Here is a 23740-nt window from a genome sequence, read left to right as displayed (position 1 = left end):
TTTTCTTTTGTTTCCTTTACTGCTTGCTCAATATACAGATTGAATAACGTCGGGGAGAGGCTACAACCCTGTCTCACTCCCTTCCCAATCACTCCTTCCCTTTCATGCGCCTCTACTCTTATAACTGCCATCTGGTTTCTGTACAAATTGTAAATAGCCTTTCGCTCCCTGTATTTTACGCCTGCCATCTTCAGAATTTGAAAGAGAGTATTCCAGTCAACATTGTCAAAAGCTTTCTCTAAGTCTACAAATGAAAGGTTAAACGGATTTAGACTGACTTTGTCAAACGCGTCGAACGTTAGTTTGTCCGTCAGATACCACTAGCATAGCATAGATCGTAAGCGAATGTGTAACTTTATTGTTCTCTTAACTGAACAGAAAACGCATACGCATTCAGTAATAAACATAGTAATTTCTTAATATTTCTTAACATGAAGCATTTACAACGATAAAATGCTGAAACAATGGAATACCCAATTTGTGTTTGAAAGCAGAAAGACACGCAGGTAATAATGGAGACATACAGTAACGGATGTGTAATATTACGCTCTTTCTTGCAGTCAGGGTTACAACTATGCGTTACCGTGGATGAAGAAGTGAAAACGCATGTATTTGTTACGAATGCATAAAGACTTCTGAAACTACTATGTATTAAAATAGGATTTTTTTAAAAAAAGGGTTGGACTTTTGATACGAGTTACAAAGGGCAGTACATTTGCTTGGCACTAAACAGTTTTGCACGAAACTCAGTTGGATAGGTGGATCAACTTCCGTTATATGTTACAATGAGTACCGAAATAGCACATCAAAGGCATACCTAATCCACTTGCACATACACACGACGAGAAGCACATATTCCATAATTTTTCGGGCGTGCTTCCGGGATATTCTTAATCATTTTACGATATTTCGATTGACAAACTTTCAATTAATCTTAAGGTGATTCGTCCGGAAAATGATGGAATATTCGATGCGTCAGGAAAGCTTTAAGAAATGCATTCTCAGCGCAATTTTGCGATCTGCAGCACTTCAAAATTTGACTGGTGGTGGATCTAATATACTTTAAACCCCTGGATGTCCCGCATAATTAAGTGACCACACGATTAAATTGTTCCAGTAATGTGTTTTGTTTTAATTTTCATCTGAAAGACTGGAAAGCCTGTCAGAATAACGGAATAGCAGCTGCTTTATTCACACCTGATCGTCACAGCACTATATAAAAAGAATTTTCATGAACTTTTACATGTTTCTGGTTGCGTCACATGGATTTAGGCGTTCGTGTCACTGCAGCAGAAATGTTACGTCCTGACAGACGCGTTGCTCTAGAAACGCCGCATATTTTGTATTGAAGCGCCCCTCTTCTTCGACGCAGACTGCCGTCAGCCAATGGTATTCCACCTCAGGGTGACGTCACGTCAGACAGAGCTCCGCCGTCTAGACTGTCCTCCATCTTTGTTCCGCAGACAGTTAACCTTGAGTTCTGTTCGCCCGTGGGAGTGCTTAAAACATCCGACTGTGCGGATTTGCGTCTTTAACCGTCTAATCAGTCTTCAATGTGCATGGCTCTTGTGGTGAGTAAGATATTTTAACGTCATATTTTTATTGTAGTGGGTGCTTAAAACTACTGACAACATTTGTTTTCGTTCCGCTATTGCGACATTCGATTGTGATATCTGAAACCAGTGTGCGTCATTCACATGTATTTGACGTCATATCAGCGCTAATGCTGATAGTGTTGTTATATCCCGTGTGACCACGCAGTGTACGTCAGTTAGTGACGTCTAACCAAAACATTCTTGTGATGACGCCGGTATCGTGGCTTTTAGCTTAATTGTTTTCGTAGTGTTTCCATGCAAGCAATCAAGATTGACACGTGAATGAAATCATCGTGAAACTGTTCGTGTTGTTTACGATAGTAAACCATAACATCTTTGTTTATTTGTTATGTGGATGTATGTAGACATAAAGATACGAGACGTGGTGGGATTTATCGAGAACCGTCCCGTAAATACAGCCCTTTGTATACAAACATGTTTATATATCTCAGATATAAGGGTTTTGTTATTGTTATTGATTTTACTTGAGCAGTTTCATATCAAATTAATTAGGAATCTCAACGTGTTGATTTCGCTACTTTTTTTATTAATTACAGTATATTTATGATATTACAACATTTGTGGCAGTGAGTATGTGCATGTCAGGCTGTGGTGGGATGTTTTTGGATTCGAGAGTCGTTAATGTTCCTGCGAGGTCAATAACCTTGGAATTCTGTCATCCTGACAGGAAAGTAACACGTGTGGTGGGTAACTGACCTTCCACGAGCACGTTCGCTGTAGTGGGGGAAGACCAATGACCGACTCCGTGTCTCAGCGAACGTTTTTGTTATACTTCGTCTCGTATCACGCATTTCATCAGGTGGATAGTGTGAAATAGTAAACGTAGCGCGCAACGAAAGATGCATTACATTGCTAAAATAAAGACAGAGGATTGGTATAATCTAATAATGTTCAAATTGTGTGATTTGTTACATTTTATAGCTTAAATAATCAACTGTTACATAGTGATCCAAATTCTTTTGTCAAAAATTACGGTGATTCCGTATTTTGGTTCGACCCCTTTATCTGAAATTCATGTTCTCTGTCGTGCTATATTACTACACAGGAAATGTTGCCTAGAATATTACAGTTTATTACTTACGCGGACTCGAACAGGAGAACAAATTTTACGCTAATCATTACTTTTGCGCTGGTGTATAACCGTAACTTAAAAGGTGATTTATATACTTGCGTAAGGACAGAGTAACAGCACTGTCAAGTGTTTATTTTTCGGTATTTTCGTTCAGTTCTTAAGGAATGTGACATAATGCTACATAATCATGCCCTTTTAAACATCATGAAAAGTCAGATGCGTACTGTAATAATATATTTTATGTGACGTTACTGGTGTTATGAAAGTGCCACATTTAGGAATGGATTGCAGGTTTGTAAGAGGAAAAAAAATCCAATGGTTTATAGAAAACATAATTTTTCCCACACGCAGTGTTTCTTATAGTTCGAACACTGTGAGCTCAGTGTTTGAAAAAAATGTAATTTTCGTGTAAATATTTTTGATGATAAATTACGGTTAAAATGGTTGAAGTGGCTGCTCGCCCCCTTTTTTGCACAAATATTTGTTAGTCACAGTATGTTGATTACAGTAGAGTTCAGCAATTCTGAATAATATTCGCTAATAGTATGTCCTACCATTGGTTCATCCCTGATTGTATTCGCATTCCTTCATCCGTTTCATGTCACTTCAGTAGTAAAACAGCATTGGCGACAGTTTGTCCTTTCATGTTCAGTGCTACTAAATTATTTAAAATTATTACAGTTTTGTCTGTTTATTTTTGGTTGTATGCATTCCTACTTTGCTTGTACCTCGTTACCAATTGGAACAGTGAAAGTATGTGTGTTCTTTTATTTTGTGCTGTTGACATTGCTGTTTGGTTTGTGGTAAATTCATGTGCCGTCTTATCATGTTTAGTAACTGGAGTTTTTTTATGGTTAAGACATTGTTAATACTTGCAGTCATTCGTTATCAGTTGCTGCTTCAATTACGTTTATCATATTGATAAGAACAGATCCGGTTTTTTTTTCAGCTGAACGTTTCTCATTAGGCGTTATCAGTGACTTATAATATAAAGAATATTGTATGATTATACATATTTATCTGTAGTGCTAACAGAAAACATTACGTCACCTAGCAAAATGTACAGAATTGAACAATTGCCATCATGTGATAGATCACTGATGATGCCCCTCATGAATAGGCCAAACAAAAAAAAAATACTTATAAGGACGGAATTGTACTTATATAAATGCTAAACATAATTTAATGCAACGCATATTTTGATCTGTTTTATCAAATTTATTTAATAGTAGGAACAGTGGTAAGGATGTCAATAGAAATACGTGGAAGGAAGAATAGCTACTTTTTTAGAGGTACGTACAACAAAGTCACGTGACATGGAGGCAATGTATGTTGGCGGCAGATATCCCCTTCTGCACATGTGAATGTTCACACACACTCCTGCTCCACGCTAAGAAGAGCACAAATTAACGATCTGTATCTTTCCAACGCCCGATGTATGGTCTTTGTTGTATTTCATGTACTTAGATTGACGAGAAAGCATAACAGATGCCGGAGAAGGCTGATAACAGCAGAATGCAAAGTATGTAATTTGTTGAACTGATACTCAAGTGCATCATTCTCGATATAGCGTCTGAAGTATTTTCTATTGAGAGGAGGGAGTAAAATAATGTTCTGCGTAAGTGACTGGAGAACATCGAATTTTTGCGGATGTAAGTAGCTGGGCCATTATGACAGAGCTGCGGCGTGGGTGGGTGGAGGGCTGGATCTTATCGAGCCATGTGACACGGTTTGCTTAGTAGTTTCCGGGAGCGGTGCCAGGAAAACTGGTTGCAGCAGCCGTCGTGTTCATGTGCTCCAGCTACAAATATATTCTGGAGCAAGGTAGGTTCTGTATTAACTACGTGAAGGAAATTTTGCTTTAGGTTATCTTATTCTATGCCAATAAGTTCTTTACATGAGAAATTTATGTAGGCAAAGGATATAATACCAGATTCCGAGCCGGTTCGGCGAGTACTTTTTTCTGTCCTCAGTACAGTCTAAAAAGTTACACGAGAAATCGGTTGTTGTTGTTGTTGTGGTCTTCAGTCCCGAGACTGGTTTGATGCAGCTCTCCATGCTACTCTATCCTGTGCAAGCTTCTTCATCTCCCAGTACCTACTGCAACCTACATCCTTCTGAATTTGCTTAGTGTATTGATCTCTTGGTCTCCCTCTACGATTTTTAACCTCCACGCTGCCCTCCAATGCTAAATTTGTGATCCCTTGATGCCTCAAAACATGTCCTACCAACCGATCCCTTCTTCTAGTCAAGTTGTGCCACAAACTTCTCTTCTCCCCAATCCTATTCAATACCTCCTCATTAGTTACGTGATCTACCCACCTTATGTTCAGCATTCTTCTGTAGCACCACATTTCGAAAGCTTCTATTCTCTTCTTGTCCAAACTGGTTATCGTCCATGTTTCACTTCCATACATGGCTACACTCCATACAAATACTTTCAGAAACGACTTCCTGACACTTAAATCTATACTCGATGTTAACAAATTTCTCTTCTTCAGAAACGATTTCCTTGCCATTGCCAGTCTACATTTTATATCCTCTCTACTTCGACCATCATCAGTTATTTTACTCCCCAAATAGCAAAACTCCTTTACTACTTTAAGTGTCTCATTTCCTAATCTAATACCTGAAGCATCATCCGATTTAATTTGGCTACATTCCATTATCCTCGTTTTGCTTTTGTTGATATTCATCTTATATCCTCCTTTCAAGACACTGTCCATTCCCTTTAACTGCTCTTCCAAGTCCTTTGCTGTCTCTGACAGAATTACAATGTCATCGGCGAACCTCAAAGTTTTTATTTCTTCTCCATGGATTTTAATACCTACTCCGAATTTTTCTTTTGTTTCCTTTACTGCTTGCTCAATATACAGATTGAATAACGTCGGGGAGAGGCTACAACCCTGTCTCACTCCCTTCCCAATCACTCCTTCCCTTTCATGCGCCTCGACTCTTATAACTGCCATCTGGTTTCTGTACAAATTGTAAATAGCCTTTCGCTCCCTGTATTTTACCCCTGCCACCTTCAGAATTTGAAAGAGAGTATTCCAGTTAACGTTGTCAAAAGCTTTCTCTAAGTCTACAAATCCTAGAAACGTAGGTTTGCCTTTTCTTAATCTTTCTTCTAAGATAAGGCGTAAGGTTAGTATTGCCTCACGTGTTCCAACATTTCTACGGAATCCGAGAAATCGGTTAAAACGAAATAATACTGTGGGCCTGACACAAAACTATGTAATTTCCTACACCTTTTTTCTTCTTTTAACACAAAACAGGAAAGATTGTGCTTCTCGATGTATTAAATATACCTACGTCCTCCAGTCGATACGTCGCCCACATTTATTCGCTGTTTTTACCTAAAAAAGTAAACAGAGGTCACTGGCGTAGTTAAGTCTTGGGTATTGCCGTTGGCGACACCTCAGTTTTCAAATTCAGTGTTTGTTTGCCGAAGTGAGTGTTGAAACAAGTGAATTTTGTGTCAAAATCGTTTCGTGTTTGATGTTTTTAAATACAGGTTCTGTAATTTTTTGTGTATACTGGTTGAGAAATCGCTAGGCACGAAAACAAACCGCCGTTTTCCTTAAAATGGAGATGAAATAGCTCTGTCAACGACAATGTGAAATAAGTTAGGCGATTTTTCAACGCCGTATTTTCGAGCCCCAAAGAGTATGGTTCATAGAAACTGTATTTCAGAATGCTCCCACAATAGGGTCTCTGCTGCTGGAAAGAGATGAACATAAAACACAATAGGAATTGAACTTTCTGCAGAATCGGGCGGACGGGTATTCTCAAGGAAAGGAACAGGGGTTGTGTTAGCCCAAACAAGTTTTACCAGTGAGGGGTATTATTTCTAATAGTTAAATATCATTTAGTTAAAAAAGTTTAATTATATCAAACACCATTTTTGAGTCCAATACTTTTTATTTCACTACTCATTTCTTACAGTCATTGCTCTTTACAAAAAGCAAACGCAGTAAGAAGCACAGAGCTCATACAGTTTTTCATAGATATCTTCTACATTGGTGAAAGTGGCTTGTTTTACTGCTGGTTACACAGTAAAACATCGATTAAGAGACAATCGTGATCGGAGGGTGTGGGTGGGGGGGGGGGGGGGGGGTGAGGAGAATCTCTTAGGAAAAAATCGTGGTACTAATAATACGCAATTCAGAGGGATCTACGTGGGCGTGCTGAAAAGTAATGCCTCTGATTTTTTTATGTGAGAACTTAAGGCTTCTTCACTGGAACCAATTGTTGTTAATATTCTGCATCTTTACTCCTCCTGTCTACATATTTATGTCTCAACATAGGCGCCCTGACGGCGAACACATTTCTGCCAACGAGAGACCAGTTTGTTGATATCGTCACTGTAGAATGTTTAACTGTTCACGGAGACACAATTTCACCTCTTCTTGCACCGCTTTATTGCTATGAAAGTCAAGTCCTCGAAAGTGTTCTTTAAGTTTCGGAAACAGATGAAAAGCGGATGGGGCTAAGTAGGAGCTGTTTGGAGTATTGATCGAAGACAGTGAAGCCAAGGCGTCGAATTGTTGCAAAGTTCGTGTGCGGTCTTGGCATTGTTCATATTGAAGGACAGGATGCTGCAAGTGTGAACGAACTCTTCGAATTCAAAATTCGATTACAGCATGCTGTTTCTCACGCACTGACATAGTTACTGGTACACACTGCTAAGTTACACGCTACAGTTCGGAGCCCTTTAACGACAGAGGGCACCAAATATATAGAAATGAAGAATAAAGATGTAGAATTTTAATAACTTCTGTTTTATTTAAAAGTCATACGGAGTTTTCACATTAATAAATTCGGAAGAAGTACTTTTCAGCACACCTTCGTAATAAAACACCTTAATTTGCCTTGGGGAAAAGTTTCAAATTGCGAAGAACATTAGCTGTCGAATACACAGCGAACTGGAAAGCGCTGTGTGTTAGCTATTGGATTCTCATTTTGGGTAAAGAATAACAGATTTACTTACCAATAGCGATTATCTATTTTCGGTAGACGCCTGATATGCACTATGTGCCTATAAGAGTAAATTTTAGGAGGAAATCTAATTGCTGTACTATAATAAAATTTGATGAGATCCCAAGTTACAAAAGGTTTTTTTTTTAATGTGCGCTTAACAGAAAAGTTTCTTAATTTCGTGTTAAACTTTTTTCACTGTGATTCGACGATTTACTAAGCAATCTTCGTAGGCGCTCTAAGACTGTGGTTGGCATCACCTGGAGAAGCCCGCAAGGCGAAATAGAATTGTTAAGAAAAAATGCCATTTTTTAAAATTTTCGTTTTGGTTTACCTATACAACAATTAATACGGTAATTGATTTGAATAATACGGTGCGGCGATGACGGTTAACTGCTAATGGGCCTGTTGGAAGGAGTGTTCCTTGGCCTTCCCTCGTCTCAGTTAACCATTAAAGAAGTGACGTAGCAGTTTTCGTACAAGCAAAAAATGTTTCCAGGCGTACATCTTAAAATATTTTTAGGTGTAAAGTCAGGAAGAGTTTCAGAAAATATTATAGGACTCTCGTGGGATCGAACATTGATTGTTCGGATTAAAGAGAGGGACAGAAGATATGCATATTTGTTCCATATTTACCAAAAAGAGAATTCGTTTCCTGTAACTGGGAACACGGGCATTAATCCGATAAACTAGGGATAAAGAGAGAGAGAGAGGGACGTTGTCTGCTAGAACAGCAAACTGCTAAATCAGACAACAGCTCAACGGGCTATAGACGTGGACGCTGTTGTCAGCTCTGGCTAAAGTTCTCTCGGCGAACGGCTTATGCCGAAGCGAAATGAGGCTAAGCCCTGATGAACTCACCCGTACTTTGTAAAGGGCTTTCGTGCCTCATTAAGAAACACTGAAGTTCATTATTCAAATTAATGGACTTTTAATGGCCCAAAGCGTAACAATTACAGCTATCAATTGTTTCTGTAGGTCATTGCTTCCCACTCTGGGTGCTGCCAAATGCGTCCAGCTATAATGTTCGGAACTCAGGTTTAAAGAGTGAATTAGTCAAATGAAACCACTGCACTCTAATGCAAATTCACCTGCCTGTTGCTAATTAGGTAGTGTTCAGCTGCCAGTTTGCAAGCTTGCAGCGATCAGTAGAACGGCAAGATGATATTGTTGCCTCCCGAGACAAGTGATTCATTAGATGCTCCAAGACTGAAAATTACCCTAATCATCGGGCTCTCTCCCCGACAGAAATGACTATTTCCGCTGTTCACTATTTTCACTACCTTCCGCACACGACCTACCGACTTTATAGTGTGCAACTTCTTGATACCCATTGCCTTCGCAGATGTCTAGCTATATCTATTTTCTGTCTTATATGGGTTCAGCGCGGTTGCAGTAGCAATCGTAGGACAATTGCAAGTAACTCTGCAGTGGGCTTGGTGAGCGTACGTCAACCAGTCATGTAACGGAGTTTGTATAAGTCTCTGTTGCAATGCCTCAGTCTTGCAGTGTATACAGGGTGACACAGAATAATGGGAATGTTTGAAATAGTAGTGGTAGCCATGGGCAGATGACAGCTCTGGGGGTTTGTGACAGCGAGTAAACAGTCCGCCATTTCAGTAATCATGGATCAGTGGAACGGACAACAGCGTGCGTTAACCATAAAAATGTTTTATAAAAACAATGATAGTTTGGTAGCGGCGCAGAGGGAGTTTCGACCTTTTTATAATTTAGGACATCATGATGGCGTTCCGTTGAAACACGCGATAAAATGTTGGATTAATAACTTTGAAGAGACTACATCTGCCCTCAAGAAGAAAACAACAAGACGACCAAGAAGTGTGCGTTCTCCATCGAACATTGATGTCGTACGTGACTCTGCCTTACGGAGCCCACGGCGTTCAAATCGTAAGCAAGCAGCAGTGGTTGGAATGTCCCGGGAGAGTGTTCTCGCAGAATTCTTCATCTTCATTTAAAATTTCATCCGTACAAACTGCAGATGGTGGAACAATTGAAGGACAACGATTACCGATTACGATTAGGATTCTGTCAACAGATGGTAACAAAAATAAACAATGACAATGAATTTCTAAACAAGTCGTGGATGTCAGATGAGGCACATTTTCATCTCACAGGCTATGTGAATAAACAGAACTACCGTTACTCGGCAAACACAGATCCTAATGACGTTCATGAACGCCCTTTACGCGCTAGTAAAGAGGCAGTATGGTGTGTTGTTTCGACACATGGGATCATCGGACCGTATTTTTTTCGCAAATGAACGGGGAAACACTATAACTGTCAGTGCTGCTCGTTACGTGGAGATGTTACGAACTTTCGTTACACCTGCATTGAACAACTTTTCCCAAACGTTCAAGAAGCCTGGATTCAACAGAACGGAGCGACATCACACACCGCACGGTAATCAGTGACATACGCGCGAGAATTGTTGGGCAACCGTGTGGTCTCGAGATTCGGTTACATTCCCTGCCCCCCTTAGGTCGCCAGATTTATCCGTTTGTGATTTTTTTCTTGTGGGGCTACCTCAAGAGCAAAGTCTATGCGACTCGACCAAGAACCCTGGATGATTTAAAACAGAGAATACGGGATGCAATTCACAGTATCCCAGCTGAGATGTTGCAGCGGCCAATGAGGAATCTCAACAGCAGATTTCACGAATGTATTCGTACAGGACGACGCCATCTAAAGGACGTAAATTTCAAAAAATGATTAATGCCACCAATGTTTCGTAAATGGAAAAGTTTTGAGGTTTCAGTTACTATGAATGCAATGTCTTTCTTTCATCACTTCTAGTTTTATTGGCTTGTCGAAATATTCCCGTTTTTCTGTGTCACCCTGTAGAAGACTGTTTCACCTGCAACCATTTGCGCTTCGCAAGTTGAAAGCTGGCAACAGCGTCGCAGCACCCTACTGAAAGTACAAGCACACAGCGTGACTCGGTGGCAAGGTACAGCCAGACTATACAGGCGAAAGTCAGGTTTCGGTTCCCAGTAAGTCCAAGGGTTTCTTCCGCCACTAATCCCATTTTTTCACTTTTGGGATTGATTTGGTATTGTGAAAAAAGTTGCATCGAGGTTGAATTGTTTGCCACTGAGTAAGCCAGTTCAGAGGTCAGAGGAAAGCTACAGCATACCACCTGCAATAGTACCGTGTCTAATATAGCACGATGGTGTCCAAAGCAACTATCGTGTTGATAACAGGTGCACCTCACGAATTACTTCGGTGTTGCACATTTGCGCTTCATACCACGCTACAGCAATCTGTGATATGGAATTTGTCATGCGTTTGGCTGGATGTTATTTTGAGTTGCCTACTTTTGTTGTTTATCTCAGAACTGCACATATGCGAATGTACCGAGATGTAAATGTCAGTAGCAGCACCCGTTGCAAGGCGCATCCCAGGGCAGTCAGCTGTGTGGTGAAACGCCGCGACGTGACGGGTCGGGACCCTCCGACACAGCGCTGGAGTAGGAAGAAGTACCGCTAGGTGTCACCACTATCATACTTCTTGATCAGTGCGGCTAGGTGGCGAGTTGTTAGCGAGCGTATTTCCTTTGTCATGTTTCCGTTGGTTTCTGGCTCTGGGGTGGCTGACCTGGAATACTCCTGTGGCTGTATATAATTTCGTTGAAAACTTACCAAAACCGCTGCAGAAACTCATCAAATGTTGACGCAAGTTTTTGAACACAACATCATAAAAACCTTAAAATGCACGAAAAGTGTCGAAATATGCAGGATCAAATAATGAAAAAAACGCGGTAGTTACTGCGTGCATTATATCTCAATGTCGAATCTGTGCATATCATTACGAGGAAGAGCGCCGGCCACGCGAAAAACCGGTACATCTAGAACGCTGATATTTTCTGAATACTTTCTAGTAGAGGTTAGGAACGGGGCATTTGTGGGATTATTTTCAAGAAATTTGCAAAATGGGGACGCATACCGTGATTCAAGAATTGTTCCTTTTTTGCTATTGTTGTGAGTAACAAGCGGATGCGAAGCGAGTGAGTCGCAGCGAAGCAATCGATGTGTACAGGGCCAACTTCGAGATATATCGCACACAGAGGGGCACGCTGAAAAACTGCGTAATATTTTGTTCAAAAGACTACATAAAATCATGAAATTTTTTTGAACAGCATTAACTTTCAATTAGTGCTATTGGACCACAGCATCATTTACAATCTAGTTTACTTTTTTCTACTATTGTAAACATAAAAACATTGGGTTGTAAGATTGTGTCTTCGATCACCGAAAACATTATTGTAAACAGAAAAGAACCGTTCTACATCAACTGAGGTAACTGGGCAGTATTTTAATTTGTGTGCTATGTTGGCACTTATTGTTTCTGGTAAAAGTTTACCTGTCCCATTAATAAAACTGTCAATTTGGCACAGGGCTTCAAAGCCTGGATTATTGTTTAAAATATTTTCAAACTTTACTTTGAGTTTTCTTGCAAATTCCTCCGGCAATGAGGACTTTACTAGAATAATTTTCTTCATTAAGTGCATAGATTCATTCAACGCCAAACCTTGAGTTTCAAGCTTTTTGATACTTGCAGGTATACGGGAAAAATGAGTGCTAATCACAGCAATGTCTTTTTTAATACCGGAATCATTAAAAGCTTCCTTGCGCTGGCAAAGTGCCAAAGCCTCTGCTCAATCGAAGTCGTTTACTATCCCTGCAATGGTCTCGAAACATTTATTGTAAAACTACTCGGCTTCGACCCACGTACCCCAACGAGTTACCATTGGTTCGGTAGGTAAAGTCTCATTTGGTAGTTTTTCTTTTTAGGTCTTGATGCGACCAGGAACCTTTAGAAACATATTCTTTGTGGATTAAATAAGTTTATTGACATTCACAGACGTGGAACCTACTTCTTCAGCAAGGCGATGTCCTCCATGAGCAAAGCATCTCACAAGAACGAAATTGGGGTAAAATACTAGGAGTACTTTTCCTGCTTTGATCATATAGGGAGCAGCATCTGAAATAAACACAAACACCCTTTCATCTGCAGAAGATTGTGGAAATATTTTTCTAATACCCTCATTCACAAATATGGCGATCGTAGAATGATCTACTTTTTCAAGTTCTTTGCAGGCCGCTAAATAGGAAGAAGAAGGCTCTCCTTTTAAAGCACCAACAATTAAATTTGCTATGTAGCAGCCACAAGTGTCTCTAGTTTCGTCAACAGAAATCCAGATAATGCTGTCCTTGAATTCATTGCGTATTTCTTATAGAACATTTATGTAAATTGTCAGTATGTAATTTTTACGCAATGTTGATTTATCGTGTATATTTTGATTTAAGCGATATTTGCGCAGGAAGCCTTTGACGATAGGGTTTGTAAGTTTGTGAGGAGGAATATTGCTTGCAATGAATGCTTCACATAGATCCATGTTAAACCGACTGTTTTGGTTACGTTTGGACGAATCACTGCTACTGCAACTTGCTGTTGTCAGTAGTTGATGTCGTGGTCTTTTCTTCTGCTTTACTGCCACATGACTTGTCTTGACATGCTGGTCTGTTTGAAACATTTTCCCGAAACGTTTTCCTCGCAAACTCAACAATATAAAACAATTACGTGATATGTAAATGTTCCAGGATGGTCAGCTATCGACGAAACTACGTTTCTTTTTTCGGGCAGCATGGCGCACAGCGCATTACACACTGCACGCCGTAAAGTTGTCCAACTTTGTACAAATAAATAGAAAGCTAAGCTGAAACAATGGACGTGCGACTAAACCTTGCCTAGTTTAATTTAATTGTTACAATTTCTAAAATTTTAAGCACAAAAATGCACTTCTTTAACCATACAAGGCAACACTGTGAGAAATCAATTTGTACAAAATACTGTTCTGAGATTCGGGTTTTTAAAGCGGATTTCTTATAACCAAAACAACAGAACCACCAGATTTAATCTAAACAACAGGTGCTACCGTCTGTCCCTGCAGCAGTGTCACTTTGCTACCTAGATCTGCTCGATACATATCTGTCACAAGTCGACAGTGTTTGTGCCTGACTATGAGGTGTTTTCAACTGTTGCCAGCCGCAACGTTCAAACAGTTGCGTTGTAGCTGTTCGGTGAACGTGCGTCCAGTATTTATTAATAAAGCATTTAGCGGAGAATGACGATGAAGGTATTCCTGATCCGTCGGGGTCACGTACAGTTGTGACTTTCTACGCGTGCGCGCCGCGACGGAACAATATTAAGTAGTTTTCGTCTTTCATCTAGTGTTGTACACGGGAAGAAGAGTTTTTTTTAAAATTTTAATTTATAAATACATGTGACATCTATTCTTTTAGACAAGTCCGAAAGAACAGACACCATTTTGATCCAACAGCCTCTATGAACTAAGACGCAAAGGAATTAGAGACATTGGCTGCAAGTGGGGGTTGATTTAAATCACTGGGGAGAGCTGAAAAGTTGTGCCGGGCCGGTATTCGAACCCGAGTCTCCTGCATGCTAGGCAGATTCTCTGGTCAGTAAACGATCCGGGCACAGTGGATACCGCAACTGCCCGGCAGACCGAGATTCTCAACTCATCTATACACAGACATCACATACATACATCGAAGGGCCAAAGAAACTGGTACACCTGCCTAATATCATGTAGGGCCCCCGCGAGCACGCAGAAGTGCCGCAACACGACGTGTCATCGACTCGACTAATGTCTGATGTAGTGATCGAGGGAACTGACTTCGTGATTCCTATAGGGTTGTCCATAAATCAGTAAAAGTACGAGGAGGTGTAGATATTTCTGAACAGCACGTTGCAAGGCATCCCAGATATGCTCAATAATGTTCATGTCTGGGTAGTCTGGGGCCAACGGAACTTTAAACCCAGAAGAGTGCTCCTGGAGCCCCTCTGTAGCAATTCTGGAGGTGTGGGGTGTCGTAGTGTCCTGCTGGAATTGCTCAAGTCCGTCGGAATGCTCAATGGGCATGAATGGATGCACTTAATGAGACAGGATGCTTAAGTACGCGTCACGTGTCAGAGTGGTATGTAGAGGCATCAGGCGTCCCTTATCACTCCAACTGCACACGCCCCACGCCATTACAGAGCCTCCACCAGCTTGAACAGTCCGCTGCTGACATGGATTCATGAGATTATCTCCATACCCGTACATGTCCATGTGCTCGACGCAATTAGAAACGAGACCCTCCCGACCAGGCAATATTTCCAGTCACCAACAATCCAATGCTGGTGTTGATGGGCCCAGACAAGGTAAATGTGTCGTGCAGTCATCAAGGGTACAGGAGTGGGCCTTCGGCTCCGAAAGCCCATATCGATGATGTTTCATTGAATGGTTCGCACGCTGACACTTGTTGATGACCCAGCATTGAAATCTGCAGCAATTTGCGGAAGGGTTGCACTTCTGTCATGCTTAAGTCGTCGTTGGGCCCGTTCTTGCAGGATCTTTTTCCGGCCGCAGCGATGTCGGAGATTTGATGTTTTACCGGATTCCTGATACTCACAGTACACTGGTGAAATGGTCGTGCCGGAAAGTCACCAATCCATCGCTGCCTCGGAGATGCTGTGTCCCATCGCTCGTGCGCCAGCTATGACACCACGTTCATACTCAAATCTTGATAACCTGCCATTTTAGCAGCAGTAACCGACCTAACAACTGCACCAGACCCTATATAGGCGTTGCCGATCACAGCGCCGTAGCTTGCCTGTATACTTGTCTCTGTATTTGAATTCACAAGCCTATACCAGTTTCTTTGGCGCTTCGGTGTATGTAATTTAGGCGAAGACGGCGGATTCACACCACGCTCGAACTCTTACGGGAATCGGCGAAGTGCCCCGTGTAATGAGGAGAACGGACAAGGGGCACTACATTAGACGTCTGCGGATAACGTGATAATTTGGGTCCGACGGGAGGCGTGCGAGGGTAGTCCGTGCAGATGGCTTAATGGTCAAAGCATCTGCCATGTAAGCAGGAGACCCGGGTTCGAGTCCAGGCCCAGCACGAATTTTCTGCTTTCTCCGTTGATTTAAATCAATACTAACTTAGACCCAATATCTGTAATTCATTTTCAATTTATATCTTAATTTCCTAATAAATTATCAAAACGGCATACTAAACCGTGGCAGTGTACGACCGCAGACGACCTACATTATTGACTATAAACGAGATTGTAGTTGTTGCCCAGCTACCATACTCTTAGCTCTGTGTCACTCATTTCTCTGCTCCAGGTTGAATGTCAAGTTTAAGGAGAGAAGTTTTAACTGAAGTTTCAAGCGGAATCGCGGATGATACTAAACCCACTTACAAAGATACAGTCTTCTTTGATTTCAAAGGTAGCAGAAACGCTGGGGCCAGTGTTCCCGCTCCCATGGGAAATACTTTAAAGATAAGGATGCAGAATAAGATCTAGGTAATAGCTAACACTTCTAATCAATACATTTCGGGAGCTTCTGTTTCTACTACGGGTGCTCTTTATCAGCAAGCGAAAGTGGAATACTTCGGTAGAATAAACACCACGCGGGCTTGCTAAACCTTTATGACCCCGGGCAACTGATGCCATTCGACATGCAGCCAGTAGATGGACCATTCTGTTGCGGAAATGTCAACCGCAAACATGTAACAGCAACAACTCTATGCCTATTATTATTATTATTTATTATTGTTATAGTTTTCGTAGGAACTGTATGCACAGTACAGCGTCGTCCTTTCGCAGGGGCTGGTTGTGGCGCGGTTGATTATGCGACGGCAGCTGATTATGCCGATATGCTGTAGTGTTATCATCCTATGTATCCAAAACTGCAAAAGCCAGTATCACCTTAAGAAGGCGTCGCAAATCACACATTTTAAGTATCTTCAGTAATGAAGCAGATACTTTGTACACGTATTTACAGACCTATCGTATAAAGGCGGTGTCTGAGACAACTGTTAAACGCGGTTGTACGATTAAAAAAAAAGTGATCACTGTAAATGCAGTACCGGTATAATCGTTACCTAATATTAGAAATGAAAGTGGTGTAAATAAATGAATAACAGGAAGACACATTTAATATTACTTGGAACAGACTGGCGGCTTTATACCTAATTGAGAATTACAACGTAATTGTCAGCTGAGTGTGCAACGGGGAGGGAGTGCGGATGTTGTCGCTCCATCGTTAAGTTACGTTCACACCGAAAACCAACTCCAACAAACTCGGTTGACAAGTGTTTTCAACTCGAAGTTTGACTTAGTTTTCAACTGTTGTCAACAGTTGTTTGAAGTCGCGAGTTTGGAACACTAGGTGAGGGAAGTTTTGTCTCGAGTTTGCTGTTTATGATAAGTGAGTAAAAACAGGGCAGAGTTGGCTAACTCGTGCATCCACACTGCCGTGTCGTCTGCTGTGTTTCTTTCTACTATGGCGACTCATGAGTGATCAACAGATCTAATAATACAGTTTTTACTAGAAATTGAAATTAGGAAATCTCTGTGGGGTCATTCTGATTTTTCGTATAAAGACAGAAACAAAAGAAAAGCTTTGTTGAAAGAAGTTTCAGATAAAATTGGTGTACCACTTGTGGAATGTGAAAGGAAATGGGCAAATATGAAAACAGAGTGCATGCTCAAAACTAAAAGTGGGTCGGGGACAACTGACATACACGTTCCGAAATGGATATTTTACGAGCTTATGCAGTTTTTGGGGAGGTGTGAACTAGCGAGTGAGAAAAATATTTAAAATCGTAAGTAAAACGTCGTTCACTAACGTAACTGAAGCTGTAAGATTTTTGGTCATAAATTTTGTAATTACATCTGTATTTTCACTGGAAATTTATTCATTTGTCTTTTCACATCACTTTGCCGACTGCGTTGTCTCCCTTCCTCTGAAAGCATTTGTTTTGTGGAGACATCCTTCAATTGCCATCTGAAACCCTACCTGTTTCTGGATCTTCGACATCAGAACTGCCAGCTGATGAATAAACTGTGGCACTTACTGTATTTATTTTAAGAAAATTGTGGACAGACAAAGCTACGGAAGTCACTAATGTCGCTTTTTCAGGACTTAAGTAGGTAATTGTTCTAAGACACCGAAAAATTGCTGTTTAAATTACAAAAACACTCTCCACAGTTCTTCTAGCGCAAGATATCCTGTAATTAAACTTTCTCTCCTGGCTGCCTTTCTCTTATCACCCTGCATAAAATTTCATCATGTACTCTGAAAGAGGAAAAGCATCGTCTCCCACATAACAAATGGCACGTCCTCATTTCTTCCAGGAAGTGGACTTGGTGTGGGTAGAGCAGTCTTTCCCTTAAAAAACCGCGCATCTGTCTTGGATCTCTTGAAGAGACCACCATCTGAAATATTTCCTTGCATACCTACTTCGTAACTGATTTCTTTGTGATGTTCATTTGCCAGTGCTAGCAGCACAATGACAATGTTCCAGTGTAATTTTAGTACAATGATCCAGTACCTACAAGCTGCACTATTTCAATGTGTCAGCTGTCTATTGCACCAGTACAAGTTGGGAAGTTCCATATGGTCTCACTTCCATTTGAAACTTCTTCCCATTCTTCCTTCGTAAGTGGTTCGTGTAAAAATAAGAAAAAAAATTGTTAAAATTGAATAAATATCTTAATAAGTACCTTAAGGGAGGCAGTGTTTTAAAGTTTATATTTTGTGTATTTCAGAATTCGTCAGAAACATTTTGAAGAGGATAATGATGATAACAGTGATAGGTCAGTTGAATTTTTAACCACCACTGAACTCCAATCTACAAGCTTTAATGAAGAAATCCCAGCTGCTACAACAAACATCTTTGCATCTGCAGTACCACCACCACCACTCCCCACTGGCTTCAACATCTGTCAGAGGTCCTATTTTTGCAAAGAAGAGTAAGAGTGCCACTGCTACAGGGCACACTGTAACATGCATGAAATCCAGTCAAATACAACAGACAAATACCCTGCATTTGCAGATAGGGTTGCATCCGAATTGAGAGAAGTAATTGTTGAGAGGGTGCTTATTAAAGTAAACCGAAAAACTTCTGATGTTACATATGATGCAAAGAAAATGCTTGCTGAATTAGCTGAAGCCAAAACTGCTGCTGCTGAAGCTACAGCAGGAACGATGACATTATTTCATGAATCAGTCAGTATTTTTAAGAATAAATTGTTTCATTTTATCAGTCTTTTTATTTTAAGTTAAGGAGAGCCAGAGGTGCCTATGCTGCCCATGTTAAAATCACTACGTTTGAGGAACATTTATGAATAAACTACCAAATAGAAAAATTTGAATTTTTTTTACATATAGAGTGGTTTAGTATTGCAGTTATGACAGAGGGATTTTGGAGTATCTTTTCTAGTTTCCTTCCAATTATTTTTTTTATTAATGACCCAAATTTTTTTACAAATAATTGCTTTATAATTAAACTGAAATGAAACTACTGAACATATTGCCAAATGGCAGTGTTACATTGTAAGTTTGACCACTAGGAGTGCTGTATAAAAATTTCATCTCTCTAACTTGAGTGGATTTTGAGAAAATGTTCCTTATATTCGAAAAATTCTAATTTACAGGAAATGGCTATCAAAGTTTCTCAATACATTCCTGCACTATAGGATGGATTATCAGGGTCTTCTTCTTCATCCTCCAAAAGCTTCCTCTTCTGTCTTCTTTTCTGGCCTGTTGTTCCATCATACTTCATATGCCTTTCTCTTCTTTCTGCTCCTCTTATCCTTTCTCTGTCAATATTTCTTAGTGCTCGTGCAGTGTTCACCCCAGCTGTAAATCCTAATGCCTTCAGAACTTCACGTTTCACACTGTTCCCTTGGTTGTAGGTTGCTATTGCATCATAAATGCCAAAGTGCAGTGTTTTTATGCTTACAAACACCCTTTTAGGAATCACTTCCCAAATCAAATTGTTTACGCTCTCATTAGGATTCTGCGTCTTTCCGTGTAGACATTTGTGTAACAATTCTGGCCGTGCTAAGTCATGAAAAATTGGTTTTATTGCATTTATCACAGCTGCTGGCAAACCATGTTTGTGATCATAGTCCTTTTTTGCATTATACTTGCACCAGGAATCTTTTGGGCACAGGCTGTGTTGAGGGTATTCATTGGAAGAGGCAGTATGAAGGAACAATGCCCACACTGCTTTTCGCGTGTCACTAACATTACTAGTATTTTGCCTTACAGCATACCCATAGTATCTCTGTAGACGTTCAATCACCTCATCAGTAAGCCTGCCTCTCCCTCCTATTGTCTTTCCATCACTGAGCTTACTTGAACCCAAAGTTTGTTTGAGCCTTCGAAGCTGTGCATCCATACGCTTTTGCACATGCCCAATGATTCCAACTTTTCAGCTACAAATTCATTTCCATATGGTTTCAGTTCCTCTATAGTCTTGAAACCTTTGGAGTCACCATCCCCAAGGTAGTATTTGTACCTAACGTTGTATCTGGGAACTGAACGTTCAAAAATTTGTTTCACTCCATCCACTTCCATTGCTCCACTTGATCCACTAAAATTTGCCTCACAGGTTCCGCTGTGCTCTCCTTTGATTTTATTTTTGCACCTACAATGTTTTGATAATATTGCAACATCTATCACTTTTGCACTATCACCACAAGTAGCAGTTACAACCCCATTCAGGGATTTATGACCCCTCTTTTGCCAGGAACCATCTAATGCCACTACCAAATCCCTAGAACCACCGTTCATTTCTATAGATTCCTCCACTGCTTCCTTCATGGTTTTCAAAGCCACATCTTCAACAGAGGATCCTACCAGTTCACAGTAGTACCCAAATTTGCTTAGAGGTGATGGCAAGTTCATAATACCACAAAACAGTTTACCAGCAGCAGACCCTTTTCCAATGGATCGAAGACCATACACAAGTCGAACATTCACATCAAACACTCTAGATCGTCCATTTTCACCAAAGATACTGGCATGTGAATTGTAGAAAGTCACTTGATACTTGCAACATGCACAGATTATCTTCATCTCACAAGCTAAACCAAAGTGCTTTGTTATCTCTAGTCCCACTCCTACACTTGAACACATTTTGCACAGAACACTTTCTTTCAGCACAGAAGATAATAATCCAATATTCAGTACTTTGTTTATATCATCACTGTCACTAACATATTCACGAAATCTGTCACTTCCACCAGTCAGCTTCTTTCTAGAAGATGTCACAGGGCTATGGCCGGCCATGTGTTGCTTAGTAGAAGAACGCACTGTTTCAGTAATTGTAGTATCGCAACTTGGTATTAGTGTTAATTTTCTTTTCCCTACGTTCTTCCTCTTCTTACATACACGGTTACTAAAACGTGGCATCGTAACCAGAACAACGCTTTACACAAGAAGTATAATACTACCAACAACAGGCGCAACACTGAACTAATTCGAAACGGTAAACAGCAGAGAGACTATGTTCCGCGCTCTTAGCGCTTCATTTGTCACAGAAAACAATGTAGCCAACCCTTGCACACTCGCTGTATGCGTAACATAAGGCGCTCTACGCGTAACGGGCCGAGAAAATGTCAAGCAGTTCGGCAGGAAGTCACGAGAGGGTGTTAGATGCAATCAGCGGCCGCGCATTTCCTCTGCAGGCGTGGGGGAAAATGGTAATAACTCCACTTCTAGGGCGAGTAGAACTAATAATTCAAAGTTTACATTAAAGAGGAATGTTCCACTTAATTTTCGGTAGCAAAAAAAATCGTTATTTTTGGATTTGGCCACCTCCGGCTCCCCTTAAAGGCAGTAACACCTATAATGTTCCATTTTGGGTCTTAAAATATATTTCATTGCTTCCTATCAAAGGTGAGATGTGCTGCATCTGAGTGTAAGTGCAAGTATTTCAAATGTTTCCGGCAACTTGTTTTACTTATGGGATGAGATATGTGGCAAATACTACGGCAGTCTGAGACCTTAACAATAACTTTCAGTTCCCTGCCTTCAGACAGTGGGTTATTGGGAAGGAACTGAATATGTAGTAAATGCAGGTATAAATGTTTTAAGAATACATAGTAAGTAAAATACCAATACCTACATTTGCTAAATCCTTGAGTACATTCACGATAACCCAGCATGCTCTAGACACAGTTTCACTATTCTTGACCAGTGATATTCGACGAGAGTACGGTAAAGATGTGTGACTGTCCCCTATTGCAAAAATCGAAGGATAGCAAGAAGCTGTTCTGCTGGTGATAGTGCAGCTCTAAAATTTGTGTCTTTCCTTTGAATTTGTGGTGCTACTAGCCCCACGAGTTCTTCAAACTACCCACATGTCATTCTGACAAAATTCTGGAAACCTTGTCTGTCTTCAGTATAGACCTTCTCCAATACAGGATAAAATTCTGCACCACAGGTACCTCTTTCGGGCTGATTTTCATGACAAACAATTACACAAGAATTACAGAACACAGTGTTAATGCATTTTCACAGTCAGAATCCATGCCTATTGCTTTTCTGTGACAAAAAAGAAAAACGCCGAATGCGTATTCACAAGAGTTTGACGCGGCTGTCAACATTTTGCAACAGTTTGCCAAAGTTCCAAGCGAAGTATGATGCGGTAGAAGCAGCTGTTCAGTTCCGTAGTGTGAGTACGTTCATACGTTTCCCATTGCAGTGTAATGTTGAGTTCGCTTTAGAGAATCGTTATACTCTTAACACTCCCCACAGCATTTCCTCAGGAAAAAGAGACCGCACAGAGAAAAAATATATGTAAGAACAAATGACAACTATATAACTTGATCAATGAAAACACCGCTGACTTTGTTTAAATTGACCACACTACCGGTTTCAGGTGTAACCTACATATTGAAGAACTGAAATATAATTATGAACTTTATTGCAAATTTGTGCTATTATATAAAGATTATTTGGAGATTTATACTCATAAAAATTATTAAATTAATCCGTTGTAGGTGAACCCAGCGCTCTTAGTCAAGGTACTGCCATTCTGAGAATACTGTCAATATTTTTTTTTAGAAAAACTAGACTAACAAAGGGGAATTGAGAAGGAGATCGATGTAATATTCTCCGATAAAGTTCGCGGGTAGATCGAACCGATATACTAGCCATTCTTTGCGCGTGCAAAAATCTGTAAGGAAAGTAACCAGTGCTGAAGGCTAAAACTGATTTCAAAGATATAACTCATAACGTAATTACTTGTGGAAATAGTGCAAGACCGTAGTTTCAAAGTGGAATAAACTATGCGTAACGCTTTCTTATCTAACTCAACCCAGACACGGAAGGCGCAGCTTGCAGAAGTTGGCCCTGCCTTCGCCGGTCACGAGGAAACACTAATGTCCAGGTAAATAATAATTGTCACGTGGGCGCTGTGACCCTGTGTGCACGTGATTAAGAGCGCTGGGCCGCTTCTTGACAAAATAGTTAACCGTACAAGCATTCATATTTGTCAGACTATTACGATGGTTGACGGACAACTGACTGTTCAGCGTGTTCCGTATACTATATTTTTGTATCTAAATATTTCCGCTTCCTCCGGTAGATTCAAATCCTGACCTTTTTCTTTTCTGTGGAGGATTACAAGATTTACAGCAAGACTTATGATACTATGCCTCGCTTTCCGTAAGTGCGAGGTTAATGCAGATTATTTGGAATTTGTTAAATTAAAATGTACCGGGAGCCATTTAGTGAAGGACTTACTAGTTTGCCCTTTTTTTTGGGAGGGGGGGGGGGCAATCATTACTGTTAACACAGACCGCAATTATGTAACGGACCTCTAGCCGTCGTCGGCAGGTGAGTACGCAGGAGTGACCAAACTCATTCTGTGGTTGTTTGTTACTATGGTAGCTGCCCCGCTAAACAAACTAGCTTTCAGTCAATTTGTTATTCTCACCTAGGTATAGTATGATGTACACGAGGACTGTTCACAAAATATCGACATCTTTTCACCGGTATATCGATAGCCAAACGGCAGTATCAAGAGCCGATGTTTTTTATTTTGTATCATTATTAAAACAAATGCGTTTTTCGTTGCGGCGGAAAGTTCTCACGAAATTTCAATCACCAACTTTCTCCCCCGAATGCGAAAATATTTTGTTGATGCTGACCTACATAGGGAGAAACGATCGTCATA

The 23740-nt window shown here is 40.5% G+C and overlaps 1 protein-coding gene across 1 annotated transcript in view; it reads left to right on the top strand.

Annotated features, from left to right (window-relative positions):
* Window positions 1-1468: 1468 nt before the first annotated feature.
* The window catches only part of LOC126456805 (PRL-1 phosphatase), a 607421-nt gene continuing 585149 nt past the window's right edge, over window positions 1469-23740 (top strand). The window contains exon 1 of the mRNA XM_050092596.1: window positions 1469-1571. The gene's annotated coding sequence lies outside the window, so the exon portion shown is untranslated. The remainder of the gene's footprint in view (window positions 1572-23740) is intronic.

The sequence above is a fragment of the Schistocerca serialis genome, chromosome 2 (genome assembly GCF_023864345.2).
Source record: "Schistocerca serialis cubense isolate TAMUIC-IGC-003099 chromosome 2, iqSchSeri2.2, whole genome shotgun sequence".
In the NCBI taxonomy this organism is placed as follows: Eukaryota; Metazoa; Arthropoda; class Insecta; order Orthoptera; family Acrididae; genus Schistocerca; species Schistocerca serialis.
Note: the sequence above shows the minus strand (reverse complement) of the source record. Positions and strands in the feature narration are given on the sequence as shown.